General features: G+C 33.1%; 1 long non-coding RNA gene across 1 annotated transcript; it reads left to right on the top strand.

Annotated features, from left to right (window-relative positions):
• The first annotated feature begins 2,235 nt into the window (after positions 1–2,235).
• LOC129224090 (uncharacterized) lies at positions 2,236–23,463 on the top strand. The gene is made up of 4 exons (XR_008580677.1): positions 2,236–2,487; positions 3,676–3,726; positions 12,063–12,141; positions 22,382–23,463. It is a non-coding gene; the product is annotated as an uncharacterized LOC129224090 (long non-coding RNA).
• Positions 23,464–27,603: the final 4,140 nt, after the last annotated feature.

Below are 27,603 nucleotides of genomic sequence, written 5' to 3'. Positions count from 1 at the left end.
CTTCTTATCGTTATCTTGATAAAAAACAAAGCTGCTTCGATTACCAGATTTTGGGGTAATAGTTTAAAATTGCTTTTTAAAATATTTAAATGAACAGCATAATTCATTATTTCATCAAAAAATTCCAAATTTCCAAGTCCTGATGCTGAGATGCACCCTCACACAAGAACACCTTCATCGTCCTGATTAACCGAACCAACTAATTCTTAAGATTAAATTCCTCATTTTTTTCTTCCATTTACAATTATACAACAATTTAACCCAAAATGTTGAATTTATTTTCGTCTATAAGTAAGACGTTGTTCCAAAACGTTTTGAGCTTATTTATTATTGATTTTACGACGGAAAGTGTAAGCTTCTTGTTTTTCGCACGAAGAAGAAAATTTCTGCGGGAAAAGGTCCCATTTAATACAGCTAATCAGAGAGCTTGCGAACAATTTTAGATAAAAATTAAACGTAAAATGTTTCATTCAATTCTGCAGAAACTTTTTCAGTTTTGAAATGTGTATTTTTCATATTTTTTTAAATTGCAAACCTCCGATCACGCTTTGTTAACTTTGCCAGTTGACCTTTTCTTACCTTGTTTTCGATCCGATTCTTTTCTTTAAAGCATTTTATCAAGCCCTTCGCTATAGAATGTCATGAATTAACCAATTTAGAGACATTTCAAACCAATTTACGGCTACTGTGAGGGAAAAAAATCAAATTTCGAATCGTGTTTGTTGTTTTTTACGCATACTTGCCATTTTAAAATAATAAGCAGAATATTAGGAAATAAATACACAAAAAATTACAGGCAAGTGACTTTACAGTATCATTGCATTGCAAAAATAATAAAAAAAACCACACATGATAATTTTAATTATGAATTTATTCGAAACTATTTCAGTGTACGATGACTTTTGTGGCGTATTTTTTCTCTATCTCTTCGTTTTTTGACAAATTTCAAAAATAAAATCTGGCAATATTCTGAAAAAAAAAAAAAAAAAAAAACTACTGGGTTTTATTCAGAATGGCATAGGAATGGTGTGAAAAAAAAATGGGCTCCATATTCGAATTCAGATTTGCGTAATTTTGGTTTTACTACAAAATTGCAAGGTGTACGAACAGTTTTGGGAGCCACTGCACGTACGCCAAGCGATTCCTTAACGAAAATTTTCGTGTTGCAGGCGAGGAATTCACGTTAGCTCGAAAAATCGTTACTCGTGAAAAACTCGCGTTATAGCCGTTTCGCGTAAGTCGAATCGCTTTTGTAGCGCTTGTCGACTGTACTTCATTGACCCAATTTTTATTTTCAAATGTAGACCGGGCAAAGCCGGGCAACGCAGGTTAAAATAAATATGTAATTGAATGAAGCGGGATGGTTTTTTCGTCCAAAAAATTTCAATATTTTTTCATACTTTTTTTTTCAAAAACATAAACAAATAAATAAATAAATAAAAATAACATAAAACAAACAACTGATCATCTTCAACAAAACAAAAAAAAAAAAAAAAAAAAATCTAATTTGAATTCTGAAACTTTGAGTTCAAATTATGTTTTTCGCAATCACGAGTTGCGACAAGACCCTACTCATTAGAGTTATTGTTTCTAGAAATGGCTCCCCCTCCCAAGCATGTCCCTCCTCCTGGGTGGTTATGTGTGTCTAGTTGTGTGTGTACAGGCTTAAGTGTGTGCACGTAGGCCTGTGTATGTGTGTAAAGGCGCTCACGCGTTGGCGAGTGTGTATGAGCATGCGTGTGAAGGATATGGACGCCACCACCCAGCAGAAGTGGATTCCGGGGGACAGTGCTCAGGAACAGTGCAGCCGTGCCGCCGCCGCGCCGGTGGGCGGTGGTGCTGCTGGTCCAAGCTGAAAAATAATCCCAACGTCAAGGACTGTCAAATGTGAACAATAAGCAATCGTGATTGCTCAAAAAAAAAAAGAAAAAAAGAATGAATTTCACTGCGCGTGCGTAATCTTTGGAAACTTTCGGAGCCAATAGGAATTCAGCAAATCGTAAACTAAAACTAAACACGCTTTCGGGTTTTCCGAAGGGTTACCTTCTTATCAAAGCCAAATGCTTCTCGGCTTCTCGCCAAGTGCTGAAAATTCAGTTTCATTTAAAGATTTCACTGTGAAAAATTAAAGTTGTGATGAACCCATGTAATAATTACTTAAAATTTCCAAACGTTACAAAAATTAGTGTCAAAAACAGATGAAAATGGTTTAAAAAATTGCAAAATGATTTAAAAAAAATATATTGTATATGAAATATCCAAAGTTTTGCCAAAATAGCGATTACTTGCCAAAACGAGAACTTCTAATGTTTGTTTGCAGAGAGCCAAATTCTTCTCTTCACATTTAAACGAAAACTTGAACTGAAAGCTATGATGGAATGCGAATATTTTTAGGGATTTAAATAGAGTGAACGTGGATGATAGTTACGTTAATGCTTGAAGCATGAGATTCTCAACTTCTGGAGCCACGATCAAGTTATGATTTAGGTTAGTAAATATTAAATGTTTGTGAAATGCAACATTTTCGTGAACTGTGGACATCATTGCTTTATATTTAGTACAATGCAATTGACTCTGAAAACATTTGGGTCTTATTAAATTTGCGAAATGTTTCAAATTGTAGTCGAAGGGAGGAAAGTGTCCTCCAAATTTCATCTCAAGCCTCTGTCCTTCTTGTTATATACAATGCATTTGTAATTTCAGTAAATTTGATGTCCTATATTCATTTTTGAGCACCCCTCTACTTTTCTCCCCTAAATACACAATCTTGTTAGTCTTGAGTTCTTGTATTATCTCTTATTAAGGGGTGTCCCCCCCCCGTCAATACCACAGCGGCCACCCCGAGAGCAGGAGCACGCCTCCCCCCCAATACCACGGAGATCTCAAGAGCGAGAACACCCCTCCTCCTCTAGTAAAAAATACCCTTATACACTCCTCTAAAAATCATTGGCGTAGTCCGAGCCATAATTGCCCCCCCCCCCCACCGCTATATAGTTGATTCAAAACCTAATCCGGCAGAATTGTGAAGGCTACACATATTGCCAAATTAGGTTTGCCTTAACTAACTTTGGGCAACACTGTGGCATCAAAATCCATATCTATCAAATTTTATTCAGAAAACAACAAAAACCTCACTTCTATGTTCCATTAATTTTCCAAAGTAAGAAGACATACATTCAATTGCCTCCCCCACCCCCTCTAATGAGGGTTCTGGATAAAGGATACAAAATTAAACTTGTGGTATAATTGTGAGCTAAAAGTTTATGTGTTTTTAAAGAGAAGCAAGAAAATTGTAAAACTAGGGTTGTCTGCACCTGCCTGCCAACACTTACAAACACTTTAAACTGCTTTGAAAACTTATGTTCGCAAAAAATTAAATTGTTTAGTAGGAAAATTTTTATTGAAATACTTATTGTGATTTGAACAAATTAGCCTCCCTTTACGTAGAAAATAAAACTTTATTCAAGAGTCATTGATTTGAAAATTTCCTTCCCACTTGAAGAAAAAAAAGAGTTTGATTGAAATATGTTTCACAAATAATATTGTAAAAGAAAACTGCTCTGAAGTGCATTCCTGCTGGGGGGGGGGGGGATTCCTATTTTTGGACCTTTTGTAATTTGTTATCTGTTTTATCTATTTGTCTATTTTTATATAAATATATTTTTTTTCTTGCAGAAATCTGTTATCTTGAATTAATCATCTTACTTATTTTGATTCAAACTATTGGTAAGTTTCATTGTTTAATTTTTAAAAATAATTATGTTTTCTAAGTTCTATTGTTTTAACTTTAAAAAAGTCCTACAGTTTTTAAATTAGTAAGCTCTTTGTATCTTAGTTTAAAATTTAGCGATTTAATTTAGATAAGAATGATACAGTTGACACTCGTTTTATGCGGTTTTGATTATACGCGATTTAAGATTTGACACCTATATTTTATTTTGTGCAGATGAATTATGGTTTTACTCGGATGCAGAAGCACAAACAGAAAAATTTTCTCTCTTTCAAAATCCATACTCCTGAGATTGCAGATTACACGTAATAAACTGCATTTTGGTGGGCTAATAATCAAGCTTGGACCACCGGAGGCATTTATTGGTTCTAGAGTTCTTTCCAGGAGTAAAGATATTAAACTCACACAGCTCAGAACTTGCTGGAAAAAAAGCTTTTAGTAGTAACCAAGGAGGACAAAACCAACAAGGATATTGACATCGATGACACACATCTAAAAACATTCACACTGAAAATTTTGAGCCATTCTATTGTGCAAATGACACAAATGATCATGCTTTGCAAAGAACTATTACAGAGAAAAATTCTTAAGGACTGCCAAACGATTATCACAGCCAGCTCTTTTTAATAAACGCAAAATTAATTTATGATTTCATTATGCATATTTATCATGTTGTGCATATGTATCAGAATAAATACACATTAAACTTTTTTTTTCACCTTTGGAATCTACTAACCCTTATTTTAACATTACTATTTTGTTTTAATTTACGTGGTTTTGATTTAAGCGGCTTTTCCTTGGAACGTAACTCCGGTATTAAACAAGGGTCTACTGTACTTAGCAATTTGTTGACCTTTCTAAATTGATGAAATCTATTAAAAACTAACATGGATCGAAATAGCAATAAAATTTTTAATTGGTGAATCTACTAGCAAAGCCAGAATTTACTTTCTGGAGAGGGATTTTTTTTTGGTCAAATAAGAAAAAAAAGCAAAAAATTTAGGAGAGCCCTCAACCCACATCATTTTGCACTGTCACTGGGTGAACTGAGGGTACCCCAAAATTGGTTTGAAATTGAAGTTCTTAAATTGCAATTATTGCCTATCGTTGACAAAAATTCTGAACTCTCATTCAGTATTTTTTTAAGTTCTGACATCAGAATTTCAGACTCAGTTTGGCAGTTTTAAAAAAAAAGAGGTTAAATGACTTTTCCCTTGATGTTTTTGAATTGGCAGTTTTGAAAACATGATTATTTGCTATCTTTGGTAACATTAAAAGAAGGGATATGGTTTAAGAACTGCCCCCACCCCCCATTGAAAATGCTACCCTAATTTATCTTTCAGATGTTAGGAGAATCCGGTTTGAGGTTCTCCACTGTAAATTTTTCGCCATTGAAGTCCTAAAATTGTAATTGTAAATCAACTTTGATGACTTAAGGCGAAGGAATAGGGTTTGGATCAGAACTCTCCCAGGCCCCTTGACACTTTTTAAAAATTGGAATCTCCACGAACACAATTGTAGGCAAACTTGTTAGTGGAAAAGATGAAGTTTAGGACTCTCTCATCAAATTTTTGAAATAAAACTCCCAAAAATACAGTTGTAGGATAATGCTAGTGGTAGGGATGATGTTTGGTAGTCCTCTGGTAGTTTTCAATTAAGATCCTAAAATGCAATTGCAAACAATCTTTGATGCCGTAGGGGAGGGGGATTCAGAGACTATTTCTAAGAGTTTTTCTGAAATTGTGGTTCTAAAAACGTAAGTTTCGACTTTGATGATACAAAAGCAGCAAAAAATTACGCTCTGGTCTTCTACCCTCCCCTCCTTGGCTATGGCATTGTTTCTTGTACAGTAAAACCTGTTAAGTTGACCACCTTTGTAAGTTGACCACCTGTCCATGTTGACCGCTTTTGTCAGGAACGGAATTAGTCCTATCTTGTATAATGAAGGAAAACCTCTGTAACTTGACCACTTTTCTAACTTGACCACCTGTCTATCTTGAACACTAATGTACCGCAAATTTGGTTTGGAGTATCGTAAAAAACCCTTTGCAAGTTGACCACTTGGTTTATTTTTTAAAACTTAATTTAGCAAATTATTTTATTTTCTTATTTTTTAATAGCTTTCCAAGAATATTTTTGATGCCAGACCAGCATTTTACCAACTAAACAAAACAGCAGCATAACTAAACCTCCTCGTAAGTTTAACCCACATTGGAAAACTACTAAGAACCCTTTTATTCTGCAAACTTGTTTTTCTTTTGTTGTTCTATTTGAGATTACCTTTTGTACTGTCTGTTCAATGAAAGCATGTGTCAGTAGAAAAGTACCAAGTATTTTTTTCCAGTTGCAATATTTTGTGGCAACACTGGAATTGTGCTAGAGTAAAAGTTACTTGCATTGCAGTATTTCTGGTGCAAGGGATTAAGAAATAGGACATTTTCATTTTCAACTGCCTTTTAGAACTATGAGAGTCCAGCTTTTTGCTCTTTGTGTTATAGTTTTACATAAAATGGCTTCAAAAAGAAAGTTAGTTGAACTTGAGACTGATAAAAAGTATGAAATATTAAAATTAATTGAAAAGGGAGAAATCCAGAGAAAATTAGCTGACACATATGGAATTTCCAAAACTAGTGTCTAATAAGTGCGCCAAAATTCAATAAGGAGTTATTTTGTTGAAAAGTAGATCATCATGGTTATAGATGTATTAAATGTATGTGAGAAAAAAAAAGCGAAAATTTTTTTATGTTTGATTAGCTATGCATTTTTAGGAATTATTAATATCAAATAACTTTTTATAAACAATGAATTTTTTTTGATCAATTTACTAAAATTTTAAATTTACATGACACATTATACGTCATTCTGAAAAAAATAACCTCTAATAATATTTGAATAACATTTTAAATTATTGTTTCAAAGCAATGTTAAACAATGAAAGTGAGTTGAACGGAAAGAGTAAGTGTCAGTTCGTCAAAAAAAATGAATACATGGTGCAAGAAATGACAAAAAAAAAAAAAAAAATCATTACCCCCTTTATAAGTTGACCACCAAAGTACTGCACCGCAAGTGGTCAACTTACACAGGTTTCACTGTATATAAAAAATGTTGTGGTAAACCCTACTACAGTTTTTCTTTTCCAGGGAGGTTCAATGCGTTGATTTTCCAAAATGAAATTTTTCAATTCCACCTCAATGTTTTTATTTTCTGAAAATACAAGTACAGTCGGGTAACAGATAATCAAATACCCTGCTTATAGGAATATAAATCTGTGGAACCAAAAAAAAAAAATATCCTATAGCAATAATGTTAAATTTTCCCACTTTAAGAAATATTTTTTTCATAGATGCCCTGCTTAATCGCATACATATTCAAAGTTTCTTGAAGTTGAATTTTTCGTCTATTTCTTCGGGAGAAATCATAGTTCACCCCTTGAAAGTAAAAGGTCATTTGAGGCAGTGAGAAGCAAAGGGAGGCACAAGTGGACACTTTCAAGTTATGAGTAAAACGCGTTTAAAGATTAGCTCCTAGGTAGGCTTTCATTGAAATTTTTTTCTAAATCATGCTGTACAGCAGCAACTACCAAGGCTACTAATACCATCTCTTCCCAAAAGACAGAGGAGAGGTTCACCTACCATCCCCAAAGCAGAATACTTTACAATGTTCTGCAACGTAAATCATTTGACCAAAATTGTCCTGCAAGTACTTCAAGCATTCTACGCAAAAAACGTGACATTTTCCACAAATTGGGTGCCAAAAATCAAAAGTGTTTCATATAGGAGTTTTTTTTAAACTAGACTGTTGCTATTTATTTCTGTGAAAATGAGATATTTCCAGAAACACCATAGCTTTCAACCAAATGACTAATTAAAGAGCACTGGATTTGGAAAATTAGTTGGTCATAAAAACTATAAAATCAAAACAGCTTTAACAAGGTGTCAAACCTAAACCGATTGAGATTCTCCAAAAATAGTTTGTATGCTTTCTAAAATGCATGGAAAGAGCAAAGATACAAAATTTTATAAAAATTAGAACCTAGGTGGCAAATCGCATTTTTTTGGTTAATTTTACATGGCATGAAGGAGCAATTAAAATAATGTTACTAAATAAAGAAATTACTGAAATAATAAAAAAAATGAGTCAAATTTTGGTTGTATATAATAAAATACTTCAAAACTTTCTAAATTATTGAAATATTTTCTGGATGCAAAGGGATTGAAATCTCAAACAAGACACGCAATTTCCGGCGATGGCCATGATTCAATGTTTGCATGTTTTCAAAACATACGTATATGGCGGAAATTGCAGTGGATGACGATCGATTGGGAAAGTCCTACAAAGGACACATCGAATTACACATCGCGAGCTTTCCGCCAAATCATCGTAATTTGCGAGAATTTTAGATTTTCTTCTAATTTTAAGAAATGTGAAGAATCTTGAGTTGGAAGATATTTGTAGAAAATCTGCAGTTTCTACAGAATTTCTGCACCGCAATTTTTGCAGATTTTCTGCAACGTGGTTTATGCAGATTTTTTGCACACCGGTTTCTGCAGATTTTGTGCAGAAAAATAGTCAGTTTTCCTCTCACATTTGAACAGAATCGTTCTGCAGATCAGGCATCTGTTCTGCGACATACGTCGCAAATTTAGTAGTATTCTGCTTTGGGGCCTACCATGTGTACTGGTTATCTCCAATTTTTTAATTTTGCCACTTGCATCGCTTTGCTTCTCACTGCCTCAGTTTTAACAAAGCACAAAAGAAGGGCTAATAGCTATCCTAGTTAGTTTCTAGCTGTAATCTTATCTCAGGCTGTAAAATACATCAGGGATTGGGTTTTTGGAGAGATGGAGGAATTGGACCACATGCAGTGAGCTTGGAATAAAAATGTTCCTTTGATTGCCTCATGCAAGACCCTGAGCTCTGGTCCTGTCCGATCTTGTCCCATCGAATATCCCAAGAAACTCTGTATTTCCTCAACAGAAAAAGGCGTTCCCAAGGCTATTTAGTTCTTGTTCTTGCAAGAGACAGTTGTCAATGACATTGTTAGACTTGTTTTGAAGTTTGACGAGGCTGTAGCCGAAGAATGCGGAAAGGCATTTTCGAAAGCAGTTAATTGTTGATTTTTCGCCCTGCTTCAGACTGATTGTGTGGTAAAATGAACGCAAAAGGAAAGTAAGCTTATGTGTTCAGTTAAAAGTTTTGGAGGCAATTAACAATAAGAATACATAGATAATTGAGAAAAAATTTGGATTTCTAAACTCAGGGTTCGAGAATAAACCAATGCTCTGATAAAATTGAGGAAAACTTCTTTAAGAAGAAATGAAACAAAGTAAATCTAAATTTTGTATGTATTCACACATGTAGTACATGAAATTTTTTTATCATTTACATTAGAGACGTATGGAGTACTCGGTAACTTCTCGGTATTTAGCTAAATTTTGATTTGATACTCGGGCAATATCGAGTAGTAAAAAATTGAATATTGTTCAAGACAGATTTTACAATTAATAAAAAAGTTCAAGCATATGATACACTAATAATTCACAATTCAAATAAACAAATCAAATTTAAGTTTTGAGAATAATGAAAATTTTATGCTTCAATGGACTAAATCTTGATTTGAATGTCTCCAAAGTTAATAAAAATTTTTTTATTAAAAATCTAGCAAAAAAGGTTAGCATAAAATATATGAAAATATTTTTGTAAAATTTTTGCCAAACAAAATATTTTAGATAATGCTTAGTTAAATTTCAGCTGGAATTTCGTTTTAGAAACTATTATATGGACATGGAGATCTATACTACTATTTCAATGAGTTCAAAATTTATCACATGTGTCGGTAGTTCTTAAAAAACATAATTGGTTCTCGGTACTTGGCCGAGTAAGCGGAATGCCGAGTACTCGGTACTTCGTCCAAAGTGCTACTCGGTATGTCTCTAATTTACATAAAAACATTAAGTATTTAAATTTTGGTGAAATTCATGTGTATATTTAAGTAACAAAGAACCATTTCTCGTAGTAATAATGAATAAAATACCAGCAAAATACTTGAAAAATAAGTTTATTGTATTCCCCGCTTAATTAAATGTGGCATGTTGGAACTGTTTATTCGTTTAGCAGGGCTGAATGTATTTTAAGAATCTTCTTGGTTCTCTTAACCAATTGTAGAATATGTTACAGATGCCCCCTTCCTTTATTTTTTCGTAACCGAGGCATTCACTTGCACGAGCAATCAATGTGAAAAGCAGTTATCCTGCTCCTGTCAATTTGATTTAGTACTGCACTAGATCCTGCACTAGATTTCAGAAGTGCTGTTTATTAGGCTCAATTCCTACCAAAGTACAAATTGTTATAATTTCGAGCAAGGCCGTATCCAGAAATTTTTTCGGGAGGCGCCCGGATTAGCACATTGCCCTAACACACACGCACATATAGTACATATAGACACACCAAACACATAAAAATGTTAACGTAGAAGACTTTTTGTCTCGATTTTTAATGAATTATTTTTCTTATTCACCTTGTAGTGGTAAGGATAACAGGAGAGTGTCCCTATAAGTCAGATGTAGAACATCCATAATTTCAGGGAGTTCCCCCCCCCCCCCCCCCCGAGAAATTTTTGAAAAAAAAATCTGTATTTTGAGACTACAAAAATATGGAAAAAAAAATAGGCAAACAAAGTCTTTCAAAAGTTATACATTCTTTTGCAAATCAAGATCAAACAAAATAAAAATTGCTTGCTCGACAAATCATGGAACTTAATGGACAGAGAGGAAAAACAAGAGAGGAGAAAAGGGAAGCACTCCGCCGTCTGCCTATATCGCCATCTGTCTCATCTGTCTATATCGGCTTTTAGTGAAGTTTGTTTTTGATCACTCTCGCTACCCCCATTTTTTTTTCATTAAATGTCCTACAGTATGAAAATTGTACAAAACAGTTTAAAAGAAATGGTGTAGACATTCAGAAAATAAGAACAGAAGAGTAATATTCTGGCCATTTGGAAAATTCATACTTTATTTTCTTGATAAGATACAAAATTGAAGGAATTTCAAAAACTCAAATAATTTTCAAAGACTCTTGAACAGTTGAAATTATTTGAAGCTCTTTATTTACACTTTTCAGAAGTTGATTGCAGTCTTACAAAATGTTTATAACTTTGTAGGACACACCCGTTTTAAGTTAAAAATAAATGCAACGAAATATTTCTCGAAACAAACTTTTTTTCAATCACAAGTAGTGTAGAAAATGAAAGAGAGTAAGTGTTATTTTTTTTTCTCATACTTAAGGTATTAACAGTATGCAGTAGAAGTAAGGAAAAAAACAAACAAGCAGTAACAAAAGAACTTCCATGATACTGAATTCGGCATTAAATAAATGCAAGACAAGAAACATATCAGTCACAAAAATGATTTTGAAAATTCTGCCACAAAAACGCGAGAATCGTGATTTTTGCATTTTTTACTCAGGATGGATCAAGGAGAATTTGGCACATCTTGGTAACAAGATACTCGCCTAATCGGAAACTAGAGGCCCAGCCTTTGGGGAGTCCCCGGCTCGAAATCAGTACAGTGTAAGTTTTATAAGAGTTTTAGGGGGAGGATTGCAGTGTCGTTCACAGAGGGGAGAAAGGACGCCTGTTGGCCCAGGCCCAAGCTTAAATTGGGCCCAATATTTTTAAACCTAGGGTTGAAAATATGGGTAAACAATATGGAGGGGGCCCAAAAAAAGCATTTGTGACAGCCCCAAAATTTCTGTGCACGCCTCTGGAGGAGGAAGTGCATAGAAGTCAGTTTGGTAGACTTTTCAAGTCTACCGAAAGGAGCAGGAAGTCCTAATTAAAGGTCTAAATTTCAAGTGTGCCTTGCAGCTAATGAGAACTAGAACTGCTTTTTCTGTATTTCTTCAAAATATTATAAATTTTGAATAGTAGCAAAATTAAGAATTAAAAAAATTGTTATTTTCCTTTTCTGGCATTAGAAATTTAAAAAAAAAGAAAAAAGAACCCTTTTTCTGTTTTATGGTACAAAACGTTTCGGGGGGGGGGGGCGTCAAGCCCCCCCTCTGGATACAGCCTTGATTTCGAGGCAGAGAAGTCCCTCCTCAGTTTCTCGACTGAAATTGCGGAGAAAGGAAAAGGTATTTCACTACGCAGGTCTTTTAAATTTATTATTATTATTTGTAAATTATTATTGTGTAAGATAGGACATCCACTACCAAAAGGTGGGAAGGACCCTATACCCAAGACAATGTAAAAAAGAATTTGTAAAAGAGCGAGGTTTCAAGGTTTTTGTTGAAATTAATATGGTTATTTTCTTGTGATTTGCTTTTTCTTTAGATGGAGTGTGACAAGAAGCTAGCTAACATAAGTTCAAGAATGTGAGAAAAAAGAAAAAAAAAAAACCTATGAAATAAAGGTGAGTCATCAAAAATGCTTTGATTTATTAAAATATGAAATTTTCTTTTTTAATTTAGTGGTCGATCGTGGTTTTTATCTTTTGGTCTGCATTTTATGTAAAAAGAAAACTTTGTGTGTGCGTTCCGGGGAGGGAGGGGGAGGAATCAAAAACATTCTTGTCATATTAAAGATAATTTTTATCCATCATAATTGTAATCTGGCTTCCTTTTGTCTAAAAGCAGGAGGGTCATTATGCAAAAAACGGTTTTTGAAGTTGGAATTCATGAAAAAAAAATCTTCAATTTTTTTTAAAAAAGTTACTTTATATTGTTCCTTTTCGGCACCTTTTTACTCTCGCATAGTCATTCTTTATTGGTTATTTTGAACTTTCTTTTGTAGTTAATATTTTGGATGTGAACGGAGGGTAACGGATAGAGTAAATATATATTTTAAATGTTATTTTTAAACTTTTCATTTCAATAAACATTGCATCTTGTGTGATGAACACGATTTGAACTGATTAAAATGTACACATATTCCTTAACCCCTTGAGGACCAGCGCATGGAAAACGAAGCGCGGCTACGGGACCGAACGTTCCGAAATGGAACGCCGCCATCGGCCCGAGCATTTACAGCAGTTAAGCCTAACTGAACAAAAATATTCATATAAAATCAGCATTTCAAAATAATGACTTGAAATTTTAAATTTGCTTAAACAATGTACTACTGATTACTAATTGTTAATATAAAGACTATTACATTATTAGAAAGGAGTGAAATAAGTAGAATACTAAAACTTTAACTATGTGCACAAAGTTGAATAATATGTGCACAAAAACAAAGTTAGAGTTAGACATCGTGAGTGTGCAATCAAAGAAAAAGAAATGTAGCAAAAACATATGTTCCTTATGTAATTTTAATTAAAACAACTTAGGTCAACGAATTTAAACTAGTTAAATTACCACGCAACAAGTCTCAAAATTGCTTCATAATTCTCTCGAAAACAACAGATACACAACAATTGCAACAGATTACAAAACAATTTAATTCCCTAATTCTGTTTTGCGCAGTTACATTGACTAACACCTTTATATATATATATATATATATATATATATACAGGGTGGCGACGACAGATCAGGGAGATCAGGGAAAAGTCAGGGAACTTTATTAATCAGGGAAATATCAGGGAATTTTGAAAAAATAATAAAAAATCAGAAAAAATTGATTTTATGAAGAAAAAAAATTTTTTTTTCTTTACAAAATTAAGTACTATTTTTGTGTATCTTTTTTCCTCAACGTCAAAGTATTGAATCTTACTTATTCCCCACAGGATAAACTTCCTAAGATTGCTTCTGTGTTTGTTATGTTGTTTATTTTACCTAGTTTGAAATTGTCTTTTACGCTTTCAATGCTACGTAAAAAAAAACAACCATACAGGCAAAGAGGAAGCCTTCATTAATGCCTTAGCTCCTTTGCCTTTATTCCGTTGTCTTGAAGTAATTAGCATACTGTAATCACAATTTCAAGAAGAAATCTTAGGTTTTTGAAATAATGCTATAAAAGCTTAAAAGTTATTACTTCTTCGCGTTTTTAATTTAATTGCTAAAATTGAACTTTCAATAAAAAAACTTTGTTTTTTACCGTTATACTATTTTTTGTCACCGCAGATTATTAAGATTTTCTTTTCTACAGACGTAAGTGATTCTTTTATTTTCTTTTCCAACTTGTATTCTTCTTTTATATATTTTGAAGTTAAGTAATTGCTTTTATATTTCTTTTTTTTTCTTGCATATCAAAGTTGTTTGTTACAAAAGAAATCTAAGATTTTTTTCCGTTACATACTGAAATCATTTGAAATAGAGTTAACTTGTGTACTTAAGTAAATATCTTTATTTTTTATTGTTAAAATGCTGTATTCATTCATTAAAATCTATGTTCTTGATTAGAGAAAAGCTCCCTATGAATGAATGTCAAATGATTTCATCTTTTTTGCATAAATATGTCAATTAGTTATATAAGAATAACTACATTACTTCTATTCTTTCACTATTACTCAGGGTTGGCAAGTTTCTGCCGAGGTAGTTAAAACCACTGGTAGAAACCGGTTAAAATCGGCATGGCAAAAACCACAGAAACTGGCAAAAACTCACAAAATGAAAAATTAATTTTTGATATACAGCAGAAAATGTATGGAAAAAATAATTGTTAAAAAAGTTTAACTTTCATCTATTGTATAAATGGTCCACCTTGTAGTAACTGGGGTAGTGGTAAAATTTTGACTGGAAAAATAAGTTTTGAGAAATGGGGCCAGTTTGTTTTGCAAAGCTGTGACATTAGGTACAAAATTTAGGCAAGTAAAATTCTGGCACTTTCTTCTTCAAGCACATGACATGATAATTTTAATCACAAGCAATTTAGAGGAAGCATATAAGTGAGCAAATTACAATCAGTAATACCTGTTTAATTCTGTATGTCACTCCTATTTCCTAAGCACCCTTGTATGATTTTTTATCCTTTGTTAAATTAATACAAATACTACGAGCCACTGTAATTGGAAAGTTCCCTTTCTGAACTAAATCAAGGAGGGGGGGGGGGGGCATGGGATTTTGTTTTTTTAAATGATGAAATAATGTTTATTTTTTTAGTTTACTTAAACAAATATCATTTACTAATTACTTGAGTTATTAAAGACTTTTTTAAGTTTTTACCAGTTTCTGCCGGTTTTTACCGGTTATAACCAGTTTCTGCCACTGGCACGGCAAAAACTAGTTTCTGCCGGCAGAAAGCCAACCCTGCTATTACTTCTTATTCTTGCAACAATTATTATACTGTTTGAAAATTTAGTTCAAAATAATTTCAATTACTTTTTAGTTCTATCATAAATACGCATATGTTTTTAAGAGTGATTTTAATGGTTTCTTAAAATTCTTATGCTAAGTGGTTTCTGGCAGTGAAGTATTTTCTTTTTTAAATTTTCTACAGTCTTTCCATGTAGAAAAATTTAATATACTATTTTGTAGATTAAAAAAATGACCCCCAAAAAATGACTTTATATGTTTTTTTTAACCATTTTATTAAAAAAGTAGCATCTTTTAAAAATATATCATTAGTTCAACAACTTTACACAACTTAAAACGTTTAAAATACTGCATTTTATACAAACATACAATGAATTTCAAGTAGAGCAAAGAACAAAAACCATTATCATTGGTAATGTAAATCAGGGAAATTTGGTGCACTTAATCAGGGAAATCAGGGAAAAGTCAGGGAACTTTTTTTCACAGTTCCTGTCGCCACCCTGATATACAGCAGTTATATTGACTAACACCTTATATATATATATATATATATATATATATATATATATATATATATATATATATACAGCAGTTACATTGACTAACACCTTTATATATATATATATCAGCAGTTATATTGACTAACCCCTTTATATAAAAAAGAAGTTTTCGATTTTTCAATTTTATTTTTATATGATAGAGCAGCAGTTCCCAACCGGTGGTTTGCGAACCCCTGGGGGTTCGCGAGAGGTTTTCAGGGGGTTCGCGAAAAAAATATTGTAATGGCAGAGTTTTAACATGCCTGTTTCGGATGAAGTTTCGTGTTCAAGTGGTTTCAGACATATTTTGTTCCTTTTTTATTCATTTGTCTCTCGCACATTCCATACTCTTAACATGAAAATATTTGTATACTTCCTGACACATTTTACATTTAAATGATTTACTCTGTCATTGCAAAGTGCCAGTTTTAGCGCTTCCATTGACAATGATAGCCCTGAACCCATGCTGAAAAAACTCTTTTTGTGAATACAGTGTCCTCAGATGAAAGAATTTGAAAACTTTCGTCTCCTCACAAGCTTTTGACAGAAAAGATTAATTAAACTTGATAAAAACATTACATGGAGCGCATACGAGTGTCTAAAATATTTTGTTGTTTGGTTTGTTTACCATTTGAGTCCGACGAAGAGCTATGGCTCTTCTCTTGTGTTGAGTCAAAAATGCATAGAAGTGAGATTGCGCTGTTGTTAGTTGCTATTATTTTCACACTACATTGACTAGAATTTACTTCAAGCTTTATTGTCGAAAAAGGGAAAGAATGGCTAGCAATCCAAGAATACCACGGGAAGTATGAAAAATTAATTACTATAGAAAATTTTCGTGGTTGAAATTTTGGCAGTGTGAGGTTTACCCAGTAAAAAAAATCAACGGAATCTAACCATGCAACTTAATTTCCGCTATATGTAAATAAGGAATTTATGAAATTTGTGTAGAAAATTTCTCTTGTAGTAAGTGAGCTTAAAACTATTTGTCTTGGTAAAAATTACATATTGTGTAAGAATTGGAGTAAATGCGTATATTGGAAATAGACGCTTCTATTATTTTTCAATATACGTCGTTTATTCACGCAGTATATCTTTATCAAACAGTTAGGCTCGTAGTCCTTTTCAAGAAGACTTAGACCTAGAGATCTGTCTCATTTTATTATAAGAAAAAAAGTTCATTTAGTTAATCTGAGAGTTCCCTGAAAGGTATTTTAAAGATTATTCTTTAATTGATTTCTGATTTAGTTGTTGGGGATAAATGTACCCTAGGTCAGAAAAATTTCAGCCAAACTTTTTTTTTTGAGCCTCTTTGTTCCACAAATATCCCATTTTCAAAATTTTTTCATAGTTGATGGAAGCTCAACACAGAATAATCACTGTGTTTATTTTTCGGTGAATTTGTTTTGTATTCATTTTTTAGCAATCATTTTAGTTCGTAGCAATATTTGTAATTCTATATTTTGCAATTGTGTTTTCGTTCTTGTTATGAACTACGGAGCAGCATCAAACTAAAAAAAATCTCCCAAATATTATTGTCAATGCGTGTGTGTGTGTGTGCGCGCCCGCGTTTCCCCCCCCCCCTCGTTTGTTATTTATTACCTAGTACCCAAGGGGTTCGCCAACTTCTTTCGGAGTTTGGAAGGGGTTCGCAAGGGGAAAAAGGTTGGGAACCGCTGTGATAGAGTAACATGTATGAACATCATAGGTGAAAAAATTTTTGCGATACTTTAAGTAGTTTTTTTAAAATTAATTTTTAAAGTTCAAGCGCTTGTGGCGTCAAATGGCATAGGAAGTGACGTCATGCGTTCTTCCGATAGCGGAGAAACCAAAGGGCGTGCATTCGACTTCAAAGACGAAACGTAAAAAGCTTACCTCCTCGCATTTAATTCCTCATGTTTCTGGAACATTAAACCTCTCATCCTCTCGGAAATATTCGAATATCGTCATTGATGTTACTTGAGGAAGAATATTTAGATTGTGCTGTAACGAATCCGGCCTCCATAGTGTGTTCAAAAGGATTGTTGAATTTCTAAAAAATAAAAATATCAGCGCGCTCAAAATGTCCCTAGCGAAAACAAGGGATCTTCGGCCGAAGGCTGCCCATTAGTGCCCTGTGACGTAAGTTCGTGACGTTTCAGAAGAGCGCACTTTTGCGCGTGGATTTTTAAAAATTCATTAAAAATCAATCACTGTGTTTTAAAATTCGGCGATGGTGAATTTTTTAGTTTTGAGGGTAAATTAACAATATCCAATAGCCAAAATATGAACATTTAATAGGTTGCAACTTCCCTATTATACAGTGTAACCTTTATTTAACAATGGTCAAAGGAGTGGAAAAAGTAATCATTAAATCAAGACTATCGTTAAATTGTTGAGCATAGACATTCAATACACTCAAATACAGACTAGTGAAATATAATTCATTAAATTGAGGAAATCGTTAAATTTTGTATGGTTAAATCGAAGTTATACTTTACATAAATAAATTACTTAAGAATTCAAGTTGAAATTTCAGATAACACTTATCAAACATTACTTATTACATACATTATATACTTATCATACTTTACCCCAACCACCATGAAAATGTTAATAGATGGTTGAAATACAAATGTGACGACCAGCAACAGGCTCTGGGCCCATCTAGGTTGGTCCTAGTCGGTTTATAAGTCCCCAATGAAGATCAATGGCCCTCTTAAAGCTATCCACCCCCTTGCTCATTACCACCTCTTCTGGTAAGCTGTTCCAAGTGCCCACAACACTACTAAAGAAGTAATTTTTCTTAATTTCCAGGTTAGCCTGACCAGGAAACATCACGATCAAGGAACTTCAAAAAAATTCCAAATTGGTGGCATTCGAAAGAGCATTGGAAAACATGTTTATGGCACTGAAACTACGTGCCCTCGTGACCACGTTATCAAAATATGACGTCTTAAAAATTGCCGAAATTTTTAGTAAAGTCGCCAAATTTAGCGAGTTTTGTTCAGAAATGGAAGGTACGGCGCGAATTCAACATCTGCATCTGACAAGACATTTCACTTCCATATTTGGTCACTGTTCCGGTATATTAACGTGCAACTGTATAGGGGAAAACGCCACAGCCCGAAATATTTGTTTTATTTTATTGCAAAAACAATGGAATTTTTTGTTATTCTTAAGACTGTCTGTTAAAAAAAACTTATGTTTAAAACTTTTATGCTTCTGCGGGTGAAATATTTCCACTGAAAGAGTTTATTCGATGATAAAACTGTTTTGAAAAAAATATGATAACCGTAGAAAAACGGTAAACACACTTTAAAGTCTTTTTTTTTTTGAAAAGTCGTAAATCTGAAGTCTTCAACAGTATCTAAATACGAAGAAAACAACATTTTTAAAGATTTCAAACCATGTTCTCAAATTAAAAAAAAAAAACGATTTCTGTCGGTTGTTCCCAGTGTGTTTTTCGTTATGTGTATCGTTTTCAAGTTATGTGTAAACCCTCTAACAAGTCAAATAAAAAAAAACTGTATTGATTTTTATTTTGCTCGTATTTGAATTCCCTTTTAACGTGAAACATAATTGGTAAAAGTGACTCCAGTATTTTTAAAAATGACTAAATAACATGCAATATGATGTGAATTTACGTTATAGCGACGTTCAGTTGCAGTGACTGACTTTTTCGAACTACAGGGGTTGTTGTAATGAACGTCGACTATAAAATTTTTGATAAGAATCTGTTATGAAGTAATTTCCGACATCGTTAGTTTTGCTGTGGAAATTTTTGACATTTACTATCCGTTGTTTTCTTTTTTTTAATTATTATTTTTTTCGATTTTAAATTAAACATTTTCGCTAGCAGTGGTCAGACAATATAACTTCATGAATGATAATAACTTTTGAAAAAATAAATAAGAGCTGGGATACTACAATCCATGATTATGTTCTTTCAACATCAAAAACTATCCATTTTATTTTCAATATATAAGCTTTAATAAGCATGTTTTTTTTACTTATTCATATTAATTCTCGTACATAATTATTAATTACTTACAACACATTTCATTACAAGAGTACAAACTTAAATTAGTTAAGTAAAACACACTTGAAATGCACTTAAATTCTGAAATGCATTATTATCACGATTACAAAGTTAAATCCTACGTTCAATTTTGTTATAAAGTTGTAGCTCCTCTGGATAAAGCTCACTAGTTTCCATTTCACAGGCTTCATAGTTACTTTTTAATTTTACCCACACAAGTAAAGGGTTAATTGGTTAATTCGAAACATCGTTTACGCGCTTTGCAGATGACCAGAAATGGAAATGAGAGTCTTGCTAGACGCAGGCGAAGAAATCACGTGGTATTTTCCATTTCTTGCCAAGTCTTTAATTTTGGCGAATTTTCGTAAGATTTCGACAGACTTTGACCCCCCATATCTCAAAAACAAAAGGACGAGGGCACACAATATTTGGGTCAAATTTTTTTTCTAAAGATAGTCTTTCGAATGCGACCATTTTTAACTTTTTTCATGATTACTGAACTCGTGATGTTTCCTGGTGAGATTTGAATAGCTTATAGCCCCATGTCCCCTTGTCTTGCTTTCCACGAGAAAATTCAACCCGTTAACATCTTTCATTTTGATAAATGTAAATAACTGAATCATGTCCCCTCTGACTCTCCTTTGCTCCAAGCTGTACATATTAAGCCTATTAAGTCTGTTTTTATAGTCCAAATCTGAAAGACCTCTTACTAGTCTAGTAAGTAACCCTTCTTTGAACCCTTTCCAATACAGAAATATCTTTCCTGAGATAAGGAGACCAAAACTGAACAGCGTACTCCAGGTCTTACTAAACTCCTATATAGCGGCAGAAGAACCTTCTTAGATTTGTTTGAAATAGATCTATATATTTTATCTACCCAAGCATTCTGTTGGATGAAGTCCATAGCAAGAACAACCACTGGTTTGTTTAAAAAAAATGACCAGTGCTGGGAGATTGATTTTTGCCTTGCCCTGTTAAAAGAATTTCCTCATTAAAAATACTAATTACATTAGTGTGTTAATTTTGTGAATAGATTTAATTTTCTGCTATTTTCTTAAATGGTTATCAATTCAAGCCCGGATCTACGTACCCGCAGTGAGGAGTGGAGTGGTATAGAAATCCAGTAGAAATTTAGCTGCTCTGCTGATTTTTTGCAGGGGGACTTAAAATTTATAGTTCTGGGCCTGTATCAATTAAAGTAATTAATTTATATCTACTTTTATCTCCTTATAATAAAAGCTCAGAATTTATTCATATACCAGTTTTTTAACTCATAAAGTAATTAATTTATATCTACTTTTATCTCCTTATAATAAAAGCTCAGAATTTATTCATATACCAGTTTTTTAACTCATAATAACTATTTTTGGAAGGGGAATTTAAACTTGAGACTTCATCTCTAACCAGAACTGTTCCAAGGGGGGAGGGGAGACAAGCAGGGCAATCGCCCCAGGCTCCATACAATGAGAGAGCTCTGCGCTGCAAGGTGCCCTCATTTCGTGTACATAAAAACGAAACAACGGGCACATTGAAGGAAGAAAAAACAAATTTTTTTTTTATCTGATAGGAAGGGGGGGGGGGGGGGTCAATGTTTTGAAACTTTTAAGTTTTAAAATTGCACATTCAGATTTTCTTTGCAGATGCTATGGGGAAAACGAGAGGGGCCTCAGCGGAAATTTTTTAAAGTAGAAGCCTTAAAAACATGATTATAGGCCATGTTAATTAACGTTAGGGGTAAGGGGGAAACTCAGGGACTGTTTCAGATCGATTTTTTTAAAATAGATTGAAATAAATTCCTTCTCCCCCCACTCCTGCAAGTTTTCGAAATTGAAGTTCCAAAAACGCACTTTCAAACAAATTTTGAAGATTTTATGGAAAGGTGGATCTGGAGCATCTCGCTGGAAAAATTTTCAAAATTACGGTCCAAAAAACTTTTGCAATGTTTTACATTCGGAGGCTAATCCACTTAAATGTTTTGTAAGTGTTGTTCAAATAACCCAGTGCATGTGCTATTAAAGAAAGGCGGTATGGGGACTCTTGCCCGAATATTTTCTTAAACTCAAGTTTTAAAATGCAATTGTAAGGCCATATTTTGTAGTAATATTAGGGCCAGTAATTTTCATAAATTAAAGCTCCAGAAATGCAATTCTGAGCGATTTTCGATGTTGTTGAGTATTTGGGAGCTTCCCCTGAAACTTACAAATATTTGATCAACAGAATGATATCTTTGTTTTTAACGTATATGAAAGCTGGTATTAAGTTGGTACAAGTAAAACCAAAAAAACTCTTGAAACGAACCATTCAATGAGTCCAGATCGAAATTTAATTTTGATGTAATTTTTCATCGATAAATTCATTTTCTGTTTATAATCAGCAAATTATTTATTAGTGTTCTTAGTGTACATTAACTAATTCAGTTTCAATTCTTTGTTTTTTATCTTGTGGGATAATATTTTACTAGATAAGTATTTGGATTTTTAACATTTCTATTTTTGGAAAAGTTTTTGGGATATTAACGTTTTATAAATATTAGAAACAAAGTCATTGCTTGTGTTTTAATTTGTATTTTGCTTAGCCCTCCGATTGTTTTGTTCATCAATATGTAGGAAAAGCAAGTATGCGTTCATGCTATGATGCACTGATGTTATAACTAACTTGATTTTTCTGTGTGTAGGGGGGGAGGGGAAACTTTCACCCCTGGCGCCCTCAGCTCTTCGGACGGCCGTGTCTCTAACAACAAACATATTAAAATTTTACCATTACAATATTACCTACTTTCGCGAAACACTGGTTGGGAAGGGCGATTTATAGCTTATTATTTCCTTGTAACTGCTCTCTTCCCTATGTAGCATTTAGTTCATGCTTGTTAATTATTTTTTTTTTTTTGCCTCTTTGCAGATTTGGAACATCATGAAGTTCTACCATGCAGTGGTGCCAGCTGTTTCCAAGTGGGGGACCAGTCCCCCAAGGTTGAAGAAGGTGATACATTTAGGGAGTTTTTCCCTCGCTCTCTTCAACATGGGAGATGGTTCACGCACTATGCTGACCAGATGACTTTGTGCCCTCTAGTACTCATAGTGGGAACCATCCTAGTTTTTGGTGTGTTAGTCGTAGAATCAGTAGTTTGGTCCAAACACTGACAGTCTTAACGACCTGAGACTGTGAGGTTTGGACCAAACACTGACAGTCTTAACGACCTGGGGCCTAAGTGTTTGGTCCAAACACTGACAGTCTTAACGGCTAGAGACTGTGAGGTTTGGACCAAACACTGACAGTCTTAACGGCCTGGGATCGAAGTGTTTGGTCCAAACACTGACAGTCTTAACGACAAGAGACTGTGAGGTTTGGACCAAACACTGACAGTCTTAACGGCCGGTGATCGAAGTGTTTGGTCCAAACACTGACAGTCTTAACGACTAAAGACTGTCAGGTTTGGACCAAACACTGACAGTCTTAACGCCTGAAAACTAGGTGGAGTCCTAGTACTGAGTAGTAGTAGGGAACCTTTCTATATCTATTTCACTGACAGTCTTAACAAGTTCCATGTCAATTATACCAAACAAGGTCATCTGGGAAGCTTCTAATAAATTTAGACATAAATATGTGTCACAAAGAAATGCTGGTGCTTTTCTGAAACTGTGATACATGCATCTAAGAACAAATCCATATGTAGCATCTCATTCTATCTTGCATATGATTGAATGCAGCATGAATTACATTAGTTAGTATTTGAATATGTTACAAGTGTCCATGTTCTTCTAAATAAAATGATGTTTAGCTTTATCTTTTAAAAAGAAAATGCTGTGTATGTGTAAATAAAACTTTGAGTGTGGTTTTACATTTTGTTCCTTTTTCCTTGAAAAAATGTTATGGACAACTAAGAGAAATTTCAGGATCAGAGGCAATCTAATTTTTGTACAATTCTCAAGTTAAGAAAAAAAAAAACACTAATCAATTTTTCTGTGACAAATGCTGCATCATAGCGATTTGATTTTGGATGAAGTGCATGTAGAAGTATGCATGACAAAAAATGAATCTACGGAGAAATAAGTATAATAAATGTAAAGAATGTGGTAAATTCTAAAAATAAATGGAATTCTTATTTCTGTTATTTCGTAGAAGAAAAAGTTTGCATTTTTTTAAAATTATTACACATTACTTTAATTATACCCGAATTTAGACCCACTGACTCAAATGGTTAAATAACCACACTGTGAAGTGTTAGCATGAAAATCCTGGCAAAAATTTAAAGTGTACCCAATTTTTAATTTATTCTATAACAGTTAATTTATTGGTACATTGATCAACAGCAACACGGTGCTTTGGGTCACATACAACTGCTCAATTATTCAGTTTTGGTAAAAGATGAAATTTCTGTCAGAATTTTAGCTTTTATGTTATGCTTCAATGTAGGTTTTCATGTAACTTAGTAAATGAATTATATTAAATCAAATCAATTTTAGGGGTTAAAGAAATATCAGGGCTTTTTGTTAATTACGAATCAAAGTAAATGATTTTTTTTATTTTTAAAAAAAATTCATAAATCGATATAGGAAATTTTTAAGGACATTTATCTCGCCTTAATTTTAACCTAGTGAAGCTTTATAAATGCATGCTGCACTTTGCCTAGCTATTTTGAAGGTTGTATTGTAATTGTTAAGTCTCAAATGGGTCATTCCATACGAAATGAGCAAAAATCGACAAAAAAGTGGCTGCATGGTAACAGATTTTTATGAAATTTGGTATACAGGTTCCTTTTATGCCTATATAGAAACTTCTAAAATATTTTGGCTTAATATTTTTTATTTTTGTTGTTACATGCAATTGAAAATTGGTCTTATTGAACAGTATTCTCATAAATGCTAAATGTAGCATTTTTGAAGGCTTGTATTTTATTAACTATTTAATGTAAACATAAAAGTTACACATTGTTGTAATTTATACAGGGTGGCGACGGATCAGGGAAAAGTCGGAGAACTTTATTAATCAGGGAAAAGTCGGGGAAATTTGAAAAAATAAACAAAAATTCAGGGAAAATTGATTTAATGAAAGTTTTTTTTTTTGCTTTGCAAAATTGAGTCCACTAATTTCCTACGCATTTTCCACCAATTATTTGTTTAAAAAAAAGTAAAACTAATCAGGTGCGGTGCGATTATACACTGCCTCATATTCGTGCATCTTTTTTAGTCAAGGTCAAAGTATTGAATCTTAATTTCTTAACCACAAAATGAACTTCACAGGATGCGTCCGTAAAGTTGTTTATTTTACGTAGCTTGAATTCTCCTTTCGCAGATTTTATGAGGAAGCCGTCCTTAATGACTTGGCTCCCTTGCTTTTACTCATTGTCTTGAAGTAATTAGCGTAGCGTAATCACGATTTCAAGAAAAAATGTTTTTTAAAATTAATATTGATAAAAGCTAAAAAGATATTACTTGGCATTTTTAATTGAATTGCTAAAATTGAATGTTAAATGAAAATCAACTTGATTTTTTGCCATCGTATTATTTGCTGTCGCCTCAGGTTATACAAAGTTTTTACAAAGTTTTTTTTTCAGACTGTAAAATTCTTTTATTTTAAAACATATATATTTATTTTGAAATTAATAATTGTTTTTGGTATTTCAATGTTGTTTGTTACAAAAGAAATCTAAGGTATTTTTTTTACAAGGAATGAAATATTTGAAGTTGAGTTGCATGCATAAGTAAACATTTTAAATATTTTTTAGCAGTTAAAATTCTGTATTAGTTCATTCATCACAACCTAAGTTCTTGATTAGAAACTAACTCAGTTACATAATATGGCTATCATTTACCTAAGTAAAACATTACTTCTATATGTTCACTATTACTTGTTATTCTTGCAGCAACAATTATACTACTTGAAAATTCAGTTCAAATTATTTCCATATAAACTTTTTAGTTTTATCATGATTAGATGTCTTTAAGAGTGATGTTAATAATTTCTTAAAACTCTTATGTTAATTGGTTACTTGAGGTAAAGAATTTGTTTTAAATTTCCTATAATATTTCCCTGTAGATAATTTAATGTACTATTTTTACTAAAAAAAAGAGCATCTTTTTAAAACATATTTTTAATTAACAGCCGAAAAGGTTTTAAACACTGCATTTTATTTAATATGCAATGGTTTTCAGGTAGGGCAAAGAAAGGAAACCGTTATCATTGGTAACGTAAATCAGGGAAATTTTGTGAATCAGGGAAAAGTCGGGGAACTTTTTTTCACAGTTCCTGTCGCCACCCTGTTATAGAGTAGGAGAATTCATCTGCTTTCAGTAATTTTTTCAAATTTGGTATACTATTTAACATTTAACCGTGTTTTAAAAACTGGAAATATTTCAGTTTTCTCATAATTAAGCATTTTATTTTTTAATCTCAAACTCAAAGGAATGTCTTAGCTGTGCTGAAATTAATACCCAATATTGTGCTAAGTGTCATAAAAGAAATACCTTACTTTTGAAGTTGCATTTTAACTCCTTTGTCTTTAAAATCCGTTTTGAACTAAGTAACATTTTGTAAAATGATGATTTTTCCTGTCACATAGGCACAAAAATTTTAGTGAGGGAAACTTTAGACAAAATTTTTTTCAAATTTTGCAAGAATATAGAGCAGTATTTCTACTATTTGCTTGAAGAAATTCAAAATTGGTTTTTGATTTCCAAGCTTAAACTAAAATTCAGAACAATAGCATTTTCTTTGTTTTATGTGAAATTACAAGAATTCAAAGTACTAGATAAATGATGCAAAAAGCAAGTATATCTAACATTCATTTCAATTTCTGAAAAAAGTATTGGTCTAATGTGAAATTTATAAAAGAAAAAAAAATGTCTATAAAATTTATATCTTAAGCAATAATAATAATAATAATAGCTTCAACAAATGCATCAAAGGAATTTTTTTTTTTTTTTACAAAATTAGTTTTATTACAGTTTTTTTTTACAATGCTCTCTACGAAAGTTTTTCGATTTGCTTAAAATTTTGTGGCTCAATTTTTGTAGGAAAATCCACTTGAATACATTAATAGTACTCTCTCTCTTTCATTAATATATTTTTCAAGTAGTTCTAGATAAGCATGATATTTAATAGGTCATGTGTACTACAGTAACGGTCAGTGGCGTATATAACCAAGATTAGCTCCCCCACACTTTTTTGTAATTTCATTTCTGGAGGGGGGGGGGCAAGAGAGTCCTGATCTTCTCATTTTTTTCGAGGTGGGGCAACCAAGAAAAAAAGGTTTTGAGGGCACTCTTAAAAAATTTTCGCTTCTGACTGGGAGGGGGGGGGGGGGGGTCCGGTGGTTCTCTCCCGGAAATTTTTTGAATTTTTAGTCCTTAGAACGTAGTTTTAGATGGTCTCTGGTGATGATAAGGGGTGGAAAAACTGGAAGGGGGGGGGGGGGGCTTCAGCGAAATTTTTGGGAATTGAAATTTTAAACTCGTCATTATAGGCTATATTTGTTGACGTTAGTGAAATGAAAGGAATGGGACATTTTAAAGTTGCCCCCGATTGATTTTTTTTTAAAAAGTAGAAGGAAATCCATCACTCCCGCCCAATTTTTCGAAATTGAAGTCTTATAAACACAGTTTCAGACTAACTTCGATGATGTAACGGGCAAGACGGTTCTGGAGCTGTCCCCAAAAACTTTTTCAAAATTGAAGTCCTAAAAAACGAAGTTTTAAAGAGATATTCAGTGATACTAGGTGGAGTGATTTAAAGGTTATCCGCCTTAATTTTTTCAAAATTGTAGCTTTTTCATTTTCAGATTTCATGCGGCAGCAGTTAGACCCGCGTCCGAAAATGTTTCGTAATTGAAGTCATAAAAGCGCGACTGGTTACCATATTTGGTAACGCTAGGGGTTCGACCATTTTTCAAAATTGAAGCTCCTATAAAAGCATTTTTAACAATTTTCGATGCTTTTGCTTTCAGAAGGCAAGGCGTTTAGTAATTAACCCCTAGAAACTTTTCGACATTGAAACACTGAAAATGAGGTACGGAGAAGCTCTGTAATGTCTTTAGGGGAAGGGGGGGGGCGCTTGCGAAGTGTAGCATTTTGAAGACTTGATTTTTAGACCGACTAGGAAAAAGAAGAAAAAAAATGGGGCGG

This window comes from Uloborus diversus, chromosome 6 (genome assembly GCF_026930045.1).
Source record: "Uloborus diversus isolate 005 chromosome 6, Udiv.v.3.1, whole genome shotgun sequence".
In the NCBI taxonomy this organism is placed as follows: Eukaryota; Metazoa; Arthropoda; class Arachnida; order Araneae; family Uloboridae; genus Uloborus; species Uloborus diversus.
The sequence above is the reverse complement of the archived record's forward strand: the minus strand, read 5'-3'. Positions and strand labels throughout refer to the sequence as shown.